Raw genomic sequence first — 13,660 nt, 5'->3', positions numbered from 1 at the left:
TATACAGTGCAACCTCAGTTATCCAAACCCCTTGGGACCAGGGGTGGTCCATAAGTCTGAAAATGAAACTGTGTATAAATAACTTAAAATGGCACAAAGTTTTTGTATTTTCAACTACCCAAATAGAACTGTCACTACTATAATAAAACAGTTATTTTCGTAGTTCAGTTAACCAAGAATCTGGATAAGTGGGGTCCAGATAACTGAGGTTCCACTGTACAACCTTTTGGTGAAGTTTGGGTGCATCATCTTTGACATCCACATACCACAGTACATATAGTGCATCTAGTGCATCTGTAAAGTAATAATACTGTATATACAGGTATATCACTCACCTAACAGTTGAAAAGACAAACCTGCATTCACCTCTTTTGTTTTATACATAGTTATCTACACATCAATAGTGGGTTAAAAGTGTGGGCTATATATAGTAGTCATTCATCCCTCAGGCATGCTGAATTACTGTACTGAATGAATCATGTGATTCGTCACTACAGTACAGGTATATAATAGTTGTTCATTAACACTTGTTCATCAACAATTGTTGTACAGTAAGGTTAAATTAATATTGTTAGTCCAGTAGATTTGATCTGTATTAGTCAGTGCATCTAAATGCTGAATGACTGCAAATTCTGAAGGTTCGAACAGAACACACCTCAATGGATCAATATTCACACTATATATGAATAATACTATACTGTATGTAATGAGACTGCACCAAGTCACTATAAGCAGGAGCGGATCTAGGATTTCAGAAGGGGGGGTGCTAACAGTTGTTGGTTGGCTAAGAAAAGTAAAACTGGTTACATCTAGCTCAGCATGTGAAGCATGCTCTATCTAGGGGGGTCTGGGGGCATGCCCCCACAGAAAAATTTTGCAAATTTAGCCTACTCACAATTAAAATTTGGCAATATTTTGACTGAAAAATGATGCCATATTGTTTAAGTGATTCACAATGCTTTCACGATGCTTGTAATTAAAGCATTATGATTCACCTAGGTGTAATAACGTTTAAACAACACCATTATTCCAGAACAGTTGTAACAGCTACTAGCTGCATGTCATATACGGCCACAGCCAGAAACTAAAACTATATTCTTTACAAGAACAGGATGGCTTAAGCATGCAGCTACACATATGATCAATACTTGCTATTAATTTTGTGTTTTAAATGCCTTAATTTAGTGGTACATTAAATGTAGAAATTTCAGAGTTTGGTTTTTTGCTAATTTATTGCATCAATTCACGAATTAATAAAATTTATATGCTGAACTCATCAATATACAAGATAGCTAAATTTATAGTGTATTTATTGCTTGGCTTAAGGTATAGCTAGTGTGCTTTACAGTTTCATGGCTCAAACTATAACGTCCAAACAGTAACAATGAAGGGAGGTCTTGAGAGGGCAAGTATACACTCACCATGCAGTGTGTAGAGTACAAAAATGTAGAATTTTCCAGCTAGAGGTGATGCTCCTTCGGGAAATTTTTGGTATATAGCTATCACAAGATTGAATCTGGAAGCTATTTTTAACCAAATACTCTATTGTACTGAAAGACTGTGAGGGTACAAGATGGATGAGTTCAGTTGTAAGCAATTTTAGAAAAACAGAACTATACTTTTAAATGCTATTGGATTATAAGGCAATACATAATAGTGAATTGTCAAAGACATACACAGGATTGTATCTTAAGGTCATTGTAGAGTAAAATGCACACAAAAATAACTTCACTTTGTAGTGTATGTAACCACAGACTGTTCTGTTACTATTTCAATCTGACCTTTTACAACTATATGGCCCCATCACCATATTAATATTTTACAACCAGAGTCCCAAAATCACTTACATATATACAACTAGTTTTTGGCCACAACTAACCCCCTTATATAATGTGACAGCGTAAATGCTGTGGTATCATTTGAGCTTATAAAGTTGAGCTTTAAGGGGTTTGGGAGTGAAAACCCTGCATGACATTAAATTTTATTAGCTTCAATTGATGCTAGATTCAGATAAATGCAGCATGGAACTTTGGTACTGATAAAGCAAAAACAAAGAGTTCTCAGATACTGCGGCCTTGTTAACTGTATGCATGCTAAGGAATTAACTGTCTTACTTAAGCATGTCAACCCAAGCATCAATGTAGCAACAACTGAAATTAAACTAATTGACAGAAGTTGTTAGTGCACAAGTCAAGAAAACACCCTGAAAACTTCTTTAAAAAACATTATGATGGAAGTTCTATTAGAGTAGTTGACTGTTCTATTAGAGTATTTCGATTTTTAGCAGTTTTTAGGTTAAGTCTTATACCAAAAGTATAATTTGAACCTCTCTTAGTAATTGTAATTCTAAGTAAAGATTAGCTATTCTCCCTTCTCTTTCCATCTTTTCATTGCCTGTGCATACGTATAAGATGCAATTGCATCTATACTGCAACTTCTAGAAGCTTCCTAGCTTGCTCATGGTAAAATTTTGGAGGGGGGTGTAAAAGCACCCCAAGCACCCCCCTAAATCCGAGTATATAAAAATGCAGTTATGCAGTACCCACAGTAAATTATAGGTATGGTAGTTATATGGTCATGAATATGATGTGCTTCCAAACAAACAATACTTGTTTTAATGGCATATTTAATGAAGCATGATATAAGCTATGTGGGGTAGAATGATTTTATTCTTTTGTGCCTAGAGTACAAACAAGGAAGAAATAACTAGTTGTTACCATAAGTAGAAGCCTAAATGTAAATGTATTATTTAGTAGCTGCCTGTCAAACATGCTACAACTAGTTCCATTTATGGTTAATTTTTTTTTTAAATCAAGGGTTGTGTCTTTGCAATGTAGTGTATGCATCATGGGTGGTGGATGTGCTTAACAATAATAACCAAGATAATAATCAAGATACTGCACTCAAGCACTCTAAATATAACAGTCATATTTCACATATTTAACTGTAGCTGTGCAACTATTATATGTACAGTAATTGTAACACCAAATTTACAGGCGTAATAGTCTACAATCTTAGAATAATGTTCACAAATTTTAGTGGACACATCCAACTCCTGAAATAGCTTTTATGTTTACCGTTATTCTTCTCATACAGTATGTAACTGTGTCTTCGCTGTTTGGTTGATTGAATGAATGATTTTAGGCCCTCGTGATTGGCTAAAAGTCATTCTTCCTTGCAAGAGCAAACACAAGCATAAGAACATCACAATTATAACAGTTGTAAGATGCTACACTGCAATCACAAATGCATACAAGTACAAGACAGTCAGTATAACAAGCAAAAATTAGTTACCGTTGCAAACAATGCGAGCATGGGATGCTCAGGAATTTTAATGGCTGGTTTCCAATCAATTAAGTCTTAATCACTGTGTTTGTCTCTTCGCATGATCCTTACAATTAAACAATAAAACTTGCCTTCCTACCCCCACTGATAATACCATGCTTCACTAAGCTAAACTTCCTACCTCAGGAACAAGTATTACAGCTGTTGCTTGTTTGGAAGCACGTTAGTATTCATGGTTACCGTAACAGTATCTGCCTACTTATCTACCTATTTATGGGAGATGTAAAAGCAAAGCCTACGGTAGCCATGTGAAACACAGCTATTGCCGCCCAGTCAACCAGCACTGGGATTCCTGTGCACCACTCAGGTGCTTGAGGAAATTCCTCCTGGAGCAAGGCTAGTAACCCACAGTCCAGGTCTCACAGAGAGAGGTTGTGGAACCTGAAGTTCCACAATTACCCCAACACCACTAAGTGAGATAAGGACAGTTGGACATTTGCTTCTTCAGTAAACACCAGGTATATATGTTACAGCTGGATGGGCTGCTTCCCCAGGCCACCAGGTCCCCAATTAAACAGCTGGGTACACCGGAACAATGTGAGTATAGTTTCTTGTTCAAGGAAGCAACAACACCAAATTGGCATAACCAGGCATCAAGCCTGGAACCTTTCGATTACCAGGCTGATGCTTTAGCCACTTCAGCGTCATAGGAGATGTGTACACACAACAACAATAATTATGTTCTTGCACTTACAGTACTTACATTAATCCAAATTAGTCTGTTTTGTTCATCATGAAGTTGTGCGTCATAGCAGAGTTTTTTGTTCTTGACAGTATAATTTATAGTTATTAAGTCACTTAATAGTTTGATCAATGGTCTGCTTAAACTGATGATGTGACAGGGTGGTGATGAGTAGCTAATATATGAGTAAGCTTGCCGTACGTGTAGACTAACTAACTAACTAGCTGATTCTTTCAGCCAAATACTGTTGTATCTTTCAATTGTTTAGCTATGTACTCCAATGTAACTGTGACAGGTAGATATTGATTAGATACATACAGGGCACAAAAACTGTCTTAATGCTTGTGAAATTTTCTTATGACCATATCCACTGTCACATATGCTTGACACCTATTCTTCACAATGCCAATATATATGCTACCAAGTGAAAACACTATATCATCATCATAATAGGAGGCAGGTAATTATGCATACATGTGGTATATAGTAATTATGTTGATTTATTACTGTGTGAAGAGTATGATACACAGATATACTGTACAGTAATCGCTAAATTTGTAATCTACAATAAATAATAATACAGTAAATCTTTAATATACTGTAGAATGGTACTGAAGTACTTCTCACATTCCTCCCCAAGGTACCATTTACACCTCAGAAGATAAGGTGTGAATTACTATAAATTGTAATCATAATTATATACTGTACAGTTATACGGTATACATTTGACAATGATGTACGTAACATAATACACACAGTAACACTATATGTAAGTGGTCACCAATATTTTATAGCCAGCCAGAAATTTCTAGGGATAAAATTTTCATAGAAATGTACAATAAGCTAAAGGAATCCCAGGACAATCAATCATAATACAGTCATGCAGTTTTAATGTGAATCAAATCGTTTGCTGTCACTAAATAGAATTGCAAAAAAATTATCCTTCAAAAATTTGGGCTATATGGTATGTGGCTACACAAATTACATACTTCAGTTATCTAGACCCCACTTATCCGCATTCTCGGCTAACTGAACTACGGAAATGACTGTTCTATTAGAATGGTGACTGTTCTATTAGGGTAATTGAACATGCTGATAAATTTTAACAAATAATTTCTTTAAGTTATTTATACACAGTTTCAGAGATACGGACTTTTCAGACTTATGGACCACCCCTGGTCCCACAAGGGATTTGGATACTGTAGCTGAGTTTCCACTATATTTACAATAGGTAGATGTGAATACTATTGTATATGGTATTCCCAAACAAAACCTTTTCCCTCAGGAATGCTGAGGTGATTATTACAGCATACTTTCTCATTATCAACAGTTGTGTAACAGTCAAATATTGTTAGTCCAGTTGCTTTGATCTGCGGCAGTAGAGCATTTCCTTGAAACTTCAAATTGTGCAATTTCTCATATCGAAATAAAGTAACAGATCACCATCCATCCAAAATAATTTTACGTGCTTTAAGTATACATGTGCACCTATCTTGACAAACAATAAGTAATGAAAAACTGTACCACAATAAGTGTCTATAATTACACCTATGTAGGTATGCACTAATTTAAGTGAATTATAGGTAGTTATGTGCTAATTTTAAGTATGCACAGTGAATTATAGGTAGCTATATGGCCATGAATACAGTACAGTGTGCTTCCGAACAAACAACACTTGTTTGGAACTCAGTTTAATGAAGTATGATAATATGTGGGGTAGAATAGTTTGTGCCTAGACAACAAGTAAAAGTAGCTAACTGCTACTAACAGTAAATAGAAACGTTATTGTTAGCTATGTATTAAACAATTTAATAGCCACCTGTAAGACATGCTATATCTAGTTCATTTACCGTACCTTTCAATATTTGTTACTACAAATCAGTTTTGACTGTATATTGGTTTGACTGTATATTGTGCCTTACAATAGGCGGTGGATGTGCTACAATTCTTGTAAAAAAATATAGATACTGTAATAAAGCAGTCAAACAGTCCAAATACATTGTGTAGCAGTTGTGCTTCACATATATTATTTTCTGAACCAGTAAGCCATTATTAGTTGTATATAACACCACATTTAAAGTAGTCCACAAAATACGACACATCCGAAACCCTGTAAATAACATTAATGTTTTGTGTTATTCTTACACGTCACTTCACTGTTTGATTGATGGAATGCATGGATGATTTTAGGCTCTTTTGATTGGCTAAGGGAATTCTTCCTTGGAATTATAATAAAACAACAAAATTACAAAATGTGCTACATCTAGTTCATTGCTGTACCCTTTAAAATATTTGTGGGTATAAACAAATTTTGGCTGTATGTTGTGCCTTACAATTATGACATCTGCTTCATGCAGGGGCGGATCACCTTGACCGTTTCCAGGGACAATATCTCTAAAGGCTCACCTTGACCATAGTACTAGTTATTCCAATACACGCTAGCTAGTAATTAAGTACAGTTCCAGTACCAGAATAACACTCATTATAAGATTTATTAGACTGCACTGAGTAGATGGTATAGCTGATAGAGCTAAGGTACCAGTACTTTATTCATTGAATGTATGTCATACCAAAGTTGACATTTCAAGAAGCATGTATGCATTAAGAACGAATCACTTGAAAAGCACTGATGTGAAACCACATGCAAGTAATGCAACTGTAGTATTGTTTTAGTAGAGGTACTAGAACTAATCTAGTTTTAGTACAGAAATTAAATCTAGTACACTAGCTAAAACTAAACTAAATCTTTTTAATGGTCTATTATGGTTCTAAAACTAACAAATTCTTACAACTTTTGGTTCAAAAACTAATACTAAACTTCAACGTTTGGTTCAAAAATTAAAACTAAATTAAAGCTTTTAAAACTTTTTGTTACAGAACTAGAACTACGTAACTAAAAGGTTTCTCAAGCAATCCTAATAGGTATTGTATGTTATAACTGCTTAGCACTATTCTTTGAGATGCTGATGCCTGCATATACTACCATAACATAAAATGTGTTAGCATGCACTGATATAATACACTGGAATACTATACCTAAGGAAAACTACGTAGTGTGGTGGAATTGGGGTGCTAGAACTAATTAAGACTACGTATGCAGTAGATTTTGGGTACCAGAACTAGAACTAAACTATAATAAATTTGCATTGCTAAAGCAACACTTATGCAAATTTATAAAAGGCTCCAAACTTCAGGCTATAGTTATGTACTGTCAGTACCTGATACAGTAAAAAATGACTGGCTCCTTCTATGTGATAGTACTTGCCTTTGCAACAGTCAACAGTGGCTCAGCACTGATCCAAAAGGTGGAGGACGATTACTATATAGATCTGGGAATAACTGCAGAGTATCCAGCAGAGTCTTGTAGGGAGATATACAACAAGACTTCTGTTGGCCGTAACCAGTTAAGATATTACTGGATCATATCGTGTGAAACAACAATGAAGGTATTTACCTTTAATAACATCATCAGGTCCATTAGTAACTTTTATTATGATGTATAGGTCTACTGTGACATGCACATGATCTGTGGCTGTATACAAGGTGGATGGATGAAGATGGCTGATGTATATGTGTACATGATGGTGAAAACTGTCCATCAACATGGAAAAGTCTGACCATACCTGGCACCTCAATAAAAGCGTGTAGGTCTGCCCAAGATGCTGGTGGAGCTTTCTCAGCTACCTATTCAACTGAAAGAGCTTGTGAGGGCTTTCAACATTTTTGTGGTAAAGTGATTGGCTACCAGAAAGGAACTACTGATGGTTTTAACCCGAGCTGGACAGGTAGTAAACAAATAGACGATCCTTACCTTGATGAAGTTTCCATTACATATGGCAAACCGTGCAAGCACCTGTGGAGTCTAGGAATGGGAGCTTGCCCTTGCTCTAAATCTCCTGGACTAACACCTCCTGAATTTGTGAGGGATTATTACTACTGTGATGGTACTGCTGTTACACAGCATAGTACATATTACCCCAAATATACAGTTTGGGATGGTGAAGGTTGTTCTTCAGAAAATAGTTGCTGTTCTCAAGCTGGTATGCTACACTTTTATCGACGACTTCCATTACCAGTCAGTGAAAACATTGAAGTGAGGCCTTGCAACAATCAAGCATTCAGTGATGAAGCAGTTTTTATTGGGGCTATGGAGCTCTATGTCCTGTAAGAGCCATTGAAACTTTTGTAGTTTGTAGCTACTAGCCATGTAGAGTTGATTCAGAACATTTGTAGTTTATAGCAGCTGCAATTTCTTTAGAAATGACTGATAGGAATTTCATAGTAGCAGTATTATTTTTTGGAGTGCATAACGTTTCATTTTGCATTACAGAATAAAGACTGATTATAATCTGCCTTACTACATGCGAGTGTTATAACTGTTGAAGCACCACCGCCAGCATCTGTGTATGAAAAATACAGCATGACTACCATGAGGGGTACGTTGAGAGGCTAACACAGTAACCATATTAGTCTATAAGGAAATTTTGAAAAATCGACCTTTAGAGAATGATTTTGGTGCTAATCTTAAGTTGAAATTCTTTATTGAATGTTCAAATACAGGTATTACCAAGCTACAAAACAGAATTACTGTAACAGTAGTATAAGGTGCATCACAAAATATTAGATACAGTGTAATCCTGGGTTGTGGTGTGCAGCTGCATGATTAGAATTTCTATAGTCAGTAAGGTATGTATAGAGCTAATATCTCAATTTATAACAGGTGTTAGTTTTTTTAAAAATGACAAATAGAGTTTCATAATTATGCTACTGTTGACTGTTTTATTAGAGTAAATTACTATTCTATTAGAGTTTCTCAATTTCTAAATGTAGAGGGTGCTCTAACCCACCTAGTTCCCCTTGTGCTATGGCGATAAGGGTAACAGTTTGCTAGAAACAGATTTATTATACCATATACTGCATCAAAAATGTTTGAATCATGTCTAAGGTACCTATAGCTATGTTCAATGAGCAACAACACTATAAAAAAATTGAAGAAAGGGGGGATCCACCCCTGAATGTAATTGAGCATGTCTCATTAACTTTACAAGGAAGATGTGAAGATATATACACTGTAGTTATACAAATATGTGACTGGGCCTAAAACTAGGCATGTGGGCATAAACTGCAAACTAACAATGATTACATAATATCTCAGCAATACAGTAAAATTAGTACCTTTTAAGAGCATTAATTTTAACATCTAATCATAGCATACTTGACTATCAAGCAGATATTTCATACCTAACAGGCAGCTATAGATAAATTATTTTATTGTCTAATACTGTCCATACTGTAATAATCTTCTCTAATCACTTTATTTTGTTTATCTCTTAGCCACCGTCATTCGTTCACATAAAATAATATAACTACCCTTCCTACCCCACACACAGCTAATATCATGCTTCATTAAACTAAAACTGATACATTCACAACAATTAGTGCTGCTTATTAGAGACACACTAGTATTCATATTAAAGGCTGCAGCACATGTTGCTGTCAGACCTTCAGTGCTGGTCACTGTAAAGTGCTAATTACATAACCAAGTAATAATAATAATAAGAACGTGACGTCATAAATAATTAATTAATTAATTAATGTCCAGACGAAACTGCGTAGTGCACACAAGAACACTCACCGGAATTGAGTTAGACGAAACCCGAACGTCAAATTGAAGTGAGCGTTTTTTCTCCGGTGCCTTCGTTAAGCAGGACACTTTTCTAAATAGTGCCTTTCTTCTACCAGTAACTCGTTAGTTACCACCCGTAAAACTTGTTAGCGTGCCCCAGTAACTAGTAAGGCCGGTTTGTAGCTCATAGCAACCAATTTAAATGCGCTGCGCCGCCTGCGCGTTAAACCAGGAACTTGTCTCCTATGAGGGAAAGAACTATTATTGGTGGAAACAACGATGTTTTCTTACTTGGAGGTTAGTTCTGTGTAATGTACTCCAACTATTACTTTACTGCAGATAGTTTTTAGGGTATTCCATTTGAGTATTAAAATGCGCAAAAGCATTAGAATACACTTACGTGATTTTAGCCTATAGTCAGTAGAGGCATAGATAATAGACACCCTATATGTAGGGGTGTCTATTATCTTTGGTAGAGGCAAGTCTTATTATTGGACCATATTTACAAGTCTGTGCTATTGTCCACTGATACTACGCTGTGTGGTCTGTTATTCAGTGACTAGTCCATAAGTGGCGACTTACTATTTATTGCTACTGTACAAGCATTGTTTAGCTAAAAGGTAGCAAAACAAAATTTCTATGGTAAAAGACTCTGTTTACTGTGCTCAGGATTGAGTAAGGGGCACCAAGAAATAGTTTATTATAGGGCAGTTGTTCTCATAAGACTTGTTTGTGTTTAATGTTCTGTAGACATGTCAGTACTGTGCATATTGTACACTAATGATGCAGTCACATGTGTCATAAGATAAATAATATGCTTTGAACATTTGCTTTTACCATACCTTTGCAGCACTGGATGTGCAACTATTGTACATAACATGGCTTATAGCTATTATAGCAATCAAACCAAGCACTGTAATACTGTTAACACTGAGTAATAATGATTACAATAGCAGTGCAAATGTAAGCTATTCAATTTGTGGATGGTAGCAGTGTTAGTGGAGTATGTACTAAGATTCTGTCTTATAACAGTGCTGCCTGTTCACGTCTCGAAACTATCCCAAAGATTCACTTGCAAACAACTATAAACTTGTTACTAACTACTCACGTAACACTAGTCTATATATTGCATACATACAGTATGCTATAGGATACTAATATAGTTATGTTCTGGTTAAATGTCTCTTGTTGCATATAGCTTGTAATGTATGACTGTGTACAGTGCATATGTATGATAACTTACAATATGTGACTGTCTCAGCGAAAACCTGTCTAGTTTGCACAAGCATGTGCATTGAGAAAATTGAAACTTAAAAAAATATTTTTCGTTACATTATGCATGCTACAAGAAAAATATGCAAGTTTTTATCGGGCCAGTACACGAAGAAGGAAAATTTAAATCGATTAAACTATACACCATCTTACTCATGGAGAGTTCAAAAACCTTTGTTTCATTTCTGTAGCCCCAATGGTTTGCGTGTCACGTGAGTTTGTTTACGAAGCGGTAGACGCAAACAAAATTATTGCTATTCTTCAACAAAGCCGCCTTCATACGCCTACACAAAAATGAATGCAAGGCTAAAACTATATCTTGGTTGATCTGCCAATCCATGATGAACATTGTAAGCCAAATTTCAACTTTGTAGACTAATCCAAACGGAAGTTATGGCTACGAATGCAAGCGCCTGTAGTTTATTTTTAGTAGTCACTGTACAAATCGATTTCCTTGTTCTTCCTACTTTCTAGCACTGTAATTCCAAAACTACTCACCACAGAAAGCTGAAACTTTGGTGAATCATTCCTTGGACAATGCAGATAATGCTGAGAAATTAAAAGGATATTCAGAGGTTGTGCGAACTAGATGGGTTTTCGCTGAGATGGTCACATATGTGACTATTGTATATACATTCAGTGAAATCAAGTAATGGATAACTCTCAATCTTTCTTTAATATTGCTGCTTCTGTGTTGTGTTGGCTGGTCCATCTGTAATTCTATAATTTTTATAGCATACTGTAGCATTGTTACAAAGTTGTACTGAGAATAAAGTAGATGGGGTTGATGATGGTCCTATTCAGTGTCACACATGGTAATGGGGACATTAGCTTTATATAAGTTGACCATATAATATTATTATGTATGTACACTGTGCAGGGTTGACGCTTGTTATCTGTATAGTAGTGTTGTAAACTGGTATGGAAAAACTGATTATAACTGGTATTGTCTTTTGCCCACTCACTTGGTAAACTTCTGCTGACAAGTGATAATGTCATAGCATAACCTCAAAGCATGTGTAAATGTCGTGTAACAACAAAATAAAATTTAGGAAATTTGTAGTTGGCAAAATTTTAATTTGGCGACATACGCACTATTTAATTTTTATTAAATTTACTGATAAATTGGCACTACACTGTTGCACATGTTGTAGGCTGACAGAAGGATGAATTTGTATCCTGAACGTTTCTTGTGCTGAAATGTCTGCCTTGTAAATTTAGTGCTCAGTCACAGTAGGCTGTCCACTGATAGCTTTCACAGGGTTAGATCATCCGACGCGTGATCAAATATCTGAGTCTGACCTGGATTGGATCACGTGTGCAATGGATCAATTAGTTCACGTTGAAGTGTTTTAACCTAGTCCTGCCACAACCTAGTTTTTTTGTGAGCCACAACTACTTATCATGATCATGTATCTAAGTAATACAGTAAACCTTTGATTTCTTTAGGATGTCATGTCAAGTTACATATACAGTGTTAAGGAGTGTTGACAATGTCATCAGTGGACTGTTTATTGAAGCCAATCTACAAGGGTCATTGAACTTACTACTGAGTAGAGACCTGACCAACTAACACATTGCAAGTGACTATAGGTATCGCATCATAACTTGGAGATATGCATTTGTACAGGCTATACCGAAGTAGGACACTCTCCTCTCTTTTTATATTATGAACTCTCGCTAGTGGGCTTGGCTCCATGTAAGCTTACAGACAGCATCAAACATAAGATTCATGCAGACTGTAATGCTCTAATTGATAAATGAGCACAAGCAGAGTCTTATAATTAGAGCGAATTTGCTAGTTAGTGCATAGAATCACTGATATGAGCAGTTGTTCTTATAGATAAGACTTGTTCGTGTTTTATGTATACAGCTTCCCTAGACATATCAGTACTATCCATTTGGTGCATATAGACACACATGTCAGAGAATAATAGTATAGCTTTGAGCATCTTATTTAAAGATCACTTTCACCATACCTTGCAGCAGTTTGGATGTGTGACTACTGGTTAAGACAAATCTATTGTAGGTACACTTCTGTACACCTCGTAGAATGAAATTTGTGTGTATATACATGGCTTATAGCAACTGTAGCAATTAAACCAAGCACTTTATAATTAAATCAGAATACTGATGACTACAATAGCAGTGCTAATATAAATGTAATGAGCTAGTCATTTTGGGAGTGGGTAGCCATGTTAGTAGTGTGCATACTAAGATTCTGTCATATAAACCATTGGCATATAGCTTATAATGTATGCGAACAGTATAGATCCTTGCTAATCCAAACTCCAATAATATGAACACTTGCTAATCCCAACAGTAGAAATGACTGTTCTATTAGGATATTTTGTGAACAAGTGTTTGTTCTATTAGAGTATTTGAATAGGGTTCTGTATATAGCCATTATTCTGAACAATTTCACTACATTGAGAACAGAGCTGTTCAGATTATTGAGGATCCACTGTTTAATAAATTGGTATAATATCCATTTTATTGTATTATTAGCTTACAATGTGTGACTGTTGTGCACACGTACAATGAAATTAAGTGATGGATAACTCTTAATCATTCTATGATAGTTCTTCTCTGTGTTGGCTGGTCCATCTGTTGCCCTATAATTTTGATAGCATACTTTAACATTGTTAGGAAGTTGTACTGAGCTTTCATGTCTTTGTATTGGTTGGTACTGGTGACATCAGCTTTATAATATTACCATGTATTTTGTGTATGTA

General features: G+C 35.7%; 1 long non-coding RNA gene across 1 annotated transcript; it reads right to left on the bottom strand.

Annotated features, from left to right (window-relative positions):
- Nucleotides 1-2,939: 2,939 nt before the first annotated feature.
- LOC136261741 (uncharacterized) lies at nt 2,940-10,039 on the bottom strand. Its single transcript, XR_010704005.1, has 3 exons — nt 9,945-10,039; nt 9,663-9,896; nt 2,940-4,703 (listed from the first exon to the last, which is right to left on the bottom strand). It is a non-coding gene; the product is annotated as an uncharacterized lncRNA (long non-coding RNA).
- Between the last annotated feature and the right edge of the window lie 3,621 nt (nt 10,040-13,660).

The sequence above is a fragment of the Dysidea avara genome, chromosome 1, assembly GCF_963678975.1.
Source record: "Dysidea avara chromosome 1, odDysAvar1.4, whole genome shotgun sequence".
NCBI classification, from domain to species: domain Eukaryota; kingdom Metazoa; phylum Porifera; class Demospongiae; order Dictyoceratida; family Dysideidae; genus Dysidea; species Dysidea avara.
The sequence above is the reverse complement of the archived record's forward strand: the minus strand, read 5'-3'. Positions and strand labels throughout refer to the sequence as shown.